The sequence below is a fragment of the Nicotiana tabacum genome, chromosome 7, assembly GCF_000715075.1.
Source record: "Nicotiana tabacum cultivar K326 chromosome 7, ASM71507v2, whole genome shotgun sequence".
NCBI classification, from domain to species: domain Eukaryota; kingdom Viridiplantae; phylum Streptophyta; class Magnoliopsida; order Solanales; family Solanaceae; genus Nicotiana; species Nicotiana tabacum.
In genome coordinates this window covers 60200557-60208268 of record NC_134086.1, presented here as the reverse complement: position 1 = coordinate 60208268, position 7712 = coordinate 60200557, and positions in this window count along the sequence as shown.

The following is a 7712-nucleotide window of genomic DNA, read 5'->3' as shown; positions in this document are numbered from 1 at the left end:
CGCTTCTGCCCGGGCATCGATTATCTTGGCACTGACCAATAAGAGATCAGATTCAAATTTCCTAATCATATTCGCTTGAACTTTGGCGTTGTCATGAGTTAAGCTAAGTTGGGCCTCGAAGGCAGGGACCTTAGCTGAGATGCTTATCTCCTCTAAAGCTCAAGCCTGCACCTGAGCCCTTAGCTCCTCGCAAGCAACTCTGACGCGATTGACGTCGCCCTTGAGGTATTCCAAGGCCTTCGACTTTTTCTGCAACTAATACTGCAAAAAGGAATTAGCCTTAAGGTTAGAAAGGAATGAAGCAAGCACTACAGGAAGTTACCTGCTCCATCAAATAGCTCTCATAGTTTGAGCTCTGGTATGCCTCATATCACCAATACAGCAGCTCAGCTTCCTTCTCCTCGTAAGGAGCCTAAGAGATTCTCCCTCACACAGAATTTTCTGAAGCTTAGACCCTTGATGGAGCAACTCAGACCTAAGCCCATCACAGGCCTGCACGAGGAAGATTCAATAGAGGGAGGAGGACACGGGATACAAGGAAACTATACATAAAACTTACCACAAAGTGAAGCCGATAGACTTTCTCGAAGTCGGAACACACTCCTATTGATCCTGCCCTTGAGGCCCCAGAAGAACTGACCTCAGCAACAACATATTTGCTCAAAGGAACCGCCGACTGGTAATTAGGCACTCCGGGAGCAGCAGACTCGGCGACGCCCTTTCCTAAAAAATATGAGCCCGACCAGTGCCACTTAAGGCTCTGTAACACCGAAGGTGCTGATTTCTCTTGTCGCCATCGCCCTTCGGCCCGAATGCCAATGACTCCTTCCCCTCTCCAGAGGAATATTTTCCCGTCCCAGGGAACTGCCCGATATATGTAAGTGGCACAAATGGAAGGGGAAAGGGTTACCTCGGGTATACAAAGGCAAGGCAAAGGCAGCAAACGTGCATACCTTGGTATTGCGCTCCCCATCCGGTATAAAGTACAGCTTGCCATCGGTGCTCATTGCAGGATGAATGGGTCACTAGCCTCTGGACCCAGCCGGGTAGGTCATGGACCTCACCCGGCATCCACGAAGTTGATGCAACAAGGGAAACAACATTATTACTCAGTTGATTTTCGCTTTATGTGGAATCTGAAAAAGCGCCAAACACCTCACTCACGTGTATAATTCCACCCTTCGGGTAATGGCAAAAGCTCCACAGGATAATATTGGTCGTCTAGACCCAAATAAACCAACTGGACCACTTTCAATCCCCTCCATCATCATCGTCAACAACGAAGGGTGTGGACAAACGACACCTCAAAGTTAGCAGGCCTCGATGATGAAAGGGCTGATACAGCCTGACAAGGTGGTCAAGCGTGAATTCAAGCCCGGCCTTCTCCTCGAAGAATCTCATCATCAGTGTCGTTCGCCAAAAACGATGGATGAATCTATGCCAGGGTAACCCGATACTTCAAGCAAAAATCAAGCACAACCCTATTAGGGAGGCCAAATGCAAAAGGGTATAGGTATACGCTCAAGAACCCATCAGTAGAGTCCGCGATGCCCTCATATGGGGAAAGTGCCTACAGTGTTACCCCTTCACTCTAGCCGCAATACCTCCTCACCATCTCCAGGTGTTCCTCTCTTATCAAAGGCGCCATCAGCAGAACGAAATCCCTCGGTTCCTGAGCACCAGGAGCAGCGTCGCCTGTCGCCTGTCGGATCGGCCCCGAAGTGGTTCCCATCACTATGGCAAAACTAACAGGTCAAGGCAAGGGCGCGCACCAACACTTTTTGCACCTAAAGAGATGAAGTATCCTGCGCCAAAGCAGAAAGGCAGCTATTTAAAAGTAGTGAAGTCTTGCCAAGGAGATAAAGCCACCCTACATATATACGAGAAGCAGCAACGATTCGCCTACCCGAGGCAAGCCCCAAAAATCCAACAGCCTCGATACAGATCGATGGGTCGATATCCGATCTAGAAATCATCCTCCAACGAGGAGTCAAGACTCAAGGGTCGTTCATATTATCTCCATGCTCAGGGCAGCACTCAACGTCAAGTCGGACCTCGGTGAGCTTTAAACACCGACACTCGACGCAAGGCGAGCACCTAGTCTCGTGATCCCCTCTTCCTGAAAAGAGTAATAAACACAAGAAGATCCGATCGCAAAAGCTCCACGAAGGTCCGAGGAAGTGCCCAAATACGAGCAAACTCCTCAGTGCAAGTCAATCCTATCCATTCTAAAAAAGGTTATCTACATCAAGATCAATAGGGACCCCCAGGTACCCGAAGATGACCTTCAACTAGGGTAACATTCCCGAAGGCCCCGGAATTTGATGCATGATCTCCAAACAACTCGGAGGGCCTCGGTAGCTCGAATCTATCAGAATCAATCCAAGATTGGTCCGAAGTACGACGATGGGTCAGAGGAAAGCCATGTCAATCAGCACAAGATCAGAATGGGCGCTCGCACTCAAGTCAGATATCGACGGTCAACAAATAAAAAAAAGACATTCGAAGAGCCTCGAAGGGCATGAGAGCATACAGAAACAAAGCAAAGTAAGGAAAGCAGAAATCGGCAAAGTATATTCTTATTCATAAAATTTGCGTACAAGCAGCCCTCAAGGGGTCGTTACATACAATTACAAAAGCCTATAGGAGTCTACACCTAAAGCAGAGGAATGGAAGGATGTACATGTGATGAAACTCGGACGCCCGGTCTGCTCTCGAGAATTCATATCCGGTATCAGCATCCTCGGGCATTGCACCCTCGAGCACGTATCCTCGAGGGTGACTCCTTCGACCTCCACCTCCCATAGGTTCCTAGTTCAATCCCTCAAGGGATTCCCGCTGGAGAAGATAAAGAAGAGGAAAAGGAGGGGACGCAGAGGAGGCAGAGAAAAGAGACATGGCCCGCCGAAGCCAAAGGTCGAAGATTCGGCGGGCCCTGGCCTCAACGGCCAGTAGCACCACTTTATCCCTTGGGAAAGGAAAAAAACCCTAGGGATGAAGTGCCACACCAGGCCTGGGTAGGAAAGTGAGTAGCGGGGCATAATCCGAATAGCTGTCTACATAAAAAGGACGCCGGCTCCCCGACCTTCGTCACCTCGGGCCAGCAGCATCAACAAGGGCCAGCATATCGACAACCATAGCAATAGCAGGATAGCATGCTTATGTTCGACGAAGGGAGACCCCAACAGAAAGCCATGATGCAGTCTAAGGGAACTCCTTCAAATGGCCTTAAGGTCATAAGCCCGTAACATGATGTTCAAGGGTGAAAGAAGATAATAGGAAGGAAAAGGCAAGCAAGCCAACAAAAGCATTAAGATAGGAAAAACAAAGCCAAGGGACCCACCATTTATAGGGGATTACGACACGGTCATCTAGGCTTTGGAAGACTGATCGACGGGCACAGTTAATGTATCTATGAAGAACTAAACCGACGGCGATACTTGTACCTTGGGAAGCAAATATCAGAGAGTGCAATGAATGAGGTTTAAAAGCACGAGCCAGGGGTCGCATCATCGATATGGCATTGTCAAAAGAAGCTCATTTCCCATCACTTCGATATGGGAAATGCGTAGACTATCTGTACGCGGCGAAATCAGAAGACTTGATTCTCGTTGTCGAGACATTTCGAAAGCATGCCCCAGGGCCCCGAGGGTAGGCGGTCGCGACCAAATTCCCTACCTTGGGACTCATCGAAACCCGACTCGGAGAAAATGAAGAACGAAGCCAGGACAGAGGGGGAAGCCCTCTAGGTACATGGCTACATCTGACATGCCCGATCTATCACGAGCCTATGATGAAGCATTATGTCAAGCCATCCCATCACCGTACTTTGTAATTAATCCCCACATACTTGTAGCCAAATCTCCCCTCCTATATAAAGGGTACTCGCCCCACCTTGTAGGGGTCTAATGTTGCTCCATTTCTGCACAAGTGCAATAATATCTCTCTCTCTCTCTCTTCTCTTCGAAGTTGTTTATTCTCGCTGACCCGAGGCCTCCTTAACATTTATAATTTTCTTATTTGTTCTTCCCCATATCGTTCAATGTTGGCAATATAGAGCCTCAATTAATCATATCTCTGCCTGTTATCTTGCTCCCTATTGCTCGGGTAGCTCGAGCTTGGTTTGAGCCTTGGCCCCGAGGTCCCCAGCGATCGGCCTTACATTCGAGCAACAAGCCCCTTTGGTTTGATTACTGCCTCGTTTTAGCTCGCATTTTATCATTACACTTCACGTTCATAGCATTAACTGCTTTAACAACTAGCTCGGGAATAAATCACGTATTTTTAGAATCCCATTTATAAATTTAATTGTTGTTACCATTTTCACGGTAAACAATCTCATCGACCCTTAAAGATAATAAGGAAGGTTAGATAAAATATACGTTGGTGCTCGGAAAATATGGCCCTAGGTGCTAGTCATGATCCTCCAGTTTGGGTCGTGACATGGGCACCCACGATAGCTTGAATTTTGTGGCTTGACTTGAATGATTTGAAAATTTGGAGTTCCACTGGTCCTTTCGTGCTTGAACTTGGACCCTTGGCCCGTAAATGAGTTTATTGTCCTTTATAGCATTGTAGTTTTGTATGTTGCTTAGAAAAAGTTCCACATTGCGATATTTGTTTGTTTACCGTGAAAATGGGGATAACAATTAAATTTGATTTAGTGGTTCTAAAAATACGTGATCTATTTGTATGCTAGTTGTTAGGCAGTTGATGCTATGTGGAAGATTAGAAGGTAAATAAGAGCTTAAGAACGAGGTGTTAATCAAACCGAATCGCTGTCAATCAGGGCCTCGAGCTTGCTTATTCGAGGGCCTTGGGGTCGAGTCTGAAGCTCGGCTGGGAGCTATTGAAGGCGGTCGATGGTGAATAACAGTTATAAATAGATCAAAGGCGGCTCTTTATGGCCAATAATAAGCAATAAATGATGAACAACAAGTAGAACACGATAATATGGGCGATAGATAAGATAACGAAACCAAGATAATGTGTTAAAGAGCAGAGAGAATGTTCTAGTATATTTAGTATGGAGCAACAGATGTTTACAAGATGACAAGATTCCCCTTTATATAAGAGGGGGAATCCTAACATAGTACAAATGCATTAATTACAAAGATATGGGGATGGGACAGCTAATTGACACCATGATTCGGGCCTGAACTTAGCTCACTAGACTTTGTCAGCCCTAGTTGTGCGCCTTGGAAACTCCCCACTTTTCCATCATAGTTGTTGGTCTGCTTTGCCCTGAGGTCGAGTGTCGATAGCCTTTGAGGGTGAACCTTGACTCTAGTCTCGAACCTTGTGAAATATTCTTACGAGGCATCATAACATTCGATAAAATTGGACCCTTCGATTTTACCTTATACAGATAGTCCCTGCGTTTCTTAGAGTGGAAGTGAAAAGAAAAGATCTTGAACCTTTGCCTACACATAGCCTCTGAAAGCCTTCGCATTGATTACAGTGTTTGGCTGTCCCTTGGCATCCTTTAACATGCGTGCGGTGCCTCTATAAATACTTCTTTTCTCATTCTTTACAACTTACTGCACCACCAAAATCCCCAAAAAAGGTTCCTTCTTCCTTTATTTTTGTTCCTTCTTAGAAACACAACTTCCCTTTCTCTTCCAGAATCTTTAGGAATGGCAAAAACTTCCGCTTCTACTTCTCAAGAGAGTGTGACCTCCTCTTCTTTGCTTCCATCTAAAGGCAAAACGGCAATGCCTCCTTGTACTTAGGAATGTGTTTCAAAATTTTTTACAACCGCTTCCAATTTCGAGGTCGAGAGACCTTCTTCGAATCCTGGGCATTGCGAGCCCGTGTCTCAGTATATTAGATCGGCATCATATGTCGAAAGGGTGATGACTGATTTCCGTTGTGGGGACGTGGTGCTTGTGGAGATCCCTACTAGGGGAGGAGGATGTAACGACATACAAAGCCGGTTTCCTTAGTGTGTATACTTAACCATTTACCCTTGGGCCGGCGGTGCCATCCTTGCCTCCGATTGACCCCGTGATTCTCAACTTCTGCCAACGGCCCCAAGTGACCCTCGACCAAATTCACCCTTCATTCTGGCGCGTTGTCTACATCATCAGGTACTATGTGATCATGATTGAGGAGATGCCCTTCACCCTGGATCATCTGATCAGGATGTACAATCCCTGTCTCTTCCGTGGGGGTCTGATTAAGCTCCACTGCCGAGATCCGAGGGCCCTCTTTGCTTGTATCGAAGAAGTTAGGAACGGAGGGTAGATGAGCCACTTTGTTCGAGTAAGGAATTCGAACCTGATCCTGATGGAAAGGATGCCGTTCCCCAAAAGGTGGAATATGGAACGTAAGTAAATTCACTATCTAGCATTTCCTTGCATCTTTTTAGATACACATTTCCATGCGCTTAATTTTTTCCGTTGGTGCAGCCCTAGTAATTTATCCTAGAACGGTCACGGACCTATTGGGTTGGGTCAGCTGGCTGGACTCGATTTGCCCATATGTCAAGCGAGTGTGGCGTGACCTATCTCGAACTCTATGGGAAGATAAGGATCATGGTGAACTTTCGCCGTTGTTGCAGTTGCACCTTTTAACATGCATCGTTACTGATAGTGCTCTCACTACTTGTGCTTACCTCCTTTATTCATGTAGGTCTGGGGGAGATTTTCTTGATGAAGGGAACATCGCTCGGTGAAGAGAGTACTTTGGGACCCGGTGAAGGGAAGAGAAGGCAGAGGGAGTCGTCGAGTGAACCTTCGGAATCCAAGAAGGTCAAGGTGGAATAAACCAGGGCTGACTCGACAGCCCCAACTTCGGGAACACATGGAAGTCCCTGAGTTGAAGGCGAGGGGGGAAATAATTTCTTGATAACGCCCGAGGGAGGGGAAAACCTGATCGATCCTCAGGCCATAGAAATGGTGGCTCTTGGGCCAGAGCTTGATGTCATCGTGGTCTAACTTTAGAATGAGGAGGCCACTGAGGGGGTATCAGGCGATGTCCCTGAGCTGCCCGATGGCCAAAATACCCCTCGAGATGGAGCACATTTAGTAAGCGGTTCAGAGGAGCCCAGTTCTAGAGCCCTTCATGGACAAGAGATGGCCCTGATTGACTCTGCTGGTGCCGTTGTCGTGAGTAATTCTCCTCAGGGAATGACCTTACCCCCTAAGGGAATGCAAGATGTACAGAATGAAGAAACTTCCAATGTGGGGGTGCCCATCGGAGACAGAGAGGCATTAGGAAGGCCTTCAGCCGCTCCCCAGGAAATTCTCAGGCTCGATGCTTCACTCGTCTTCGGCGAGATGAGCAGGCTTTGTGAGCAGGTAGCTTTTGTAAATCATGTATTCTATTTTGATTTTTGTCCCTATGATCTTTGTCTTTCTAACTTGTCTTTTTCATGGCTTCAGGCCAAGGCGCTATATAACCAGACCTTCACCCGGTTTTAGGCTGAGATGACCTGCCATGAGCGTGAGAAGGCTCATCTTATTGAACATGTTATGTGGTTTCCATTTTGCTACTGTCTGAAGTTTGCCGGATCCCAATGTTTTAATGTCCCGGATTTGATCCATGCAGTTTGAGAAGGAAGGTGCCTTGCTGAGGGAGAGGCTCCGAGCCAGAGATTCTGAAGTCCTCGAACTCGAACGACATGTGAGAGAGATAACCTATGAGAGGGATACCCTTCTGGAAAAGATGGCCTCAGTAGGCCATCAACTTCAAGATGTGAGGGCGAACAT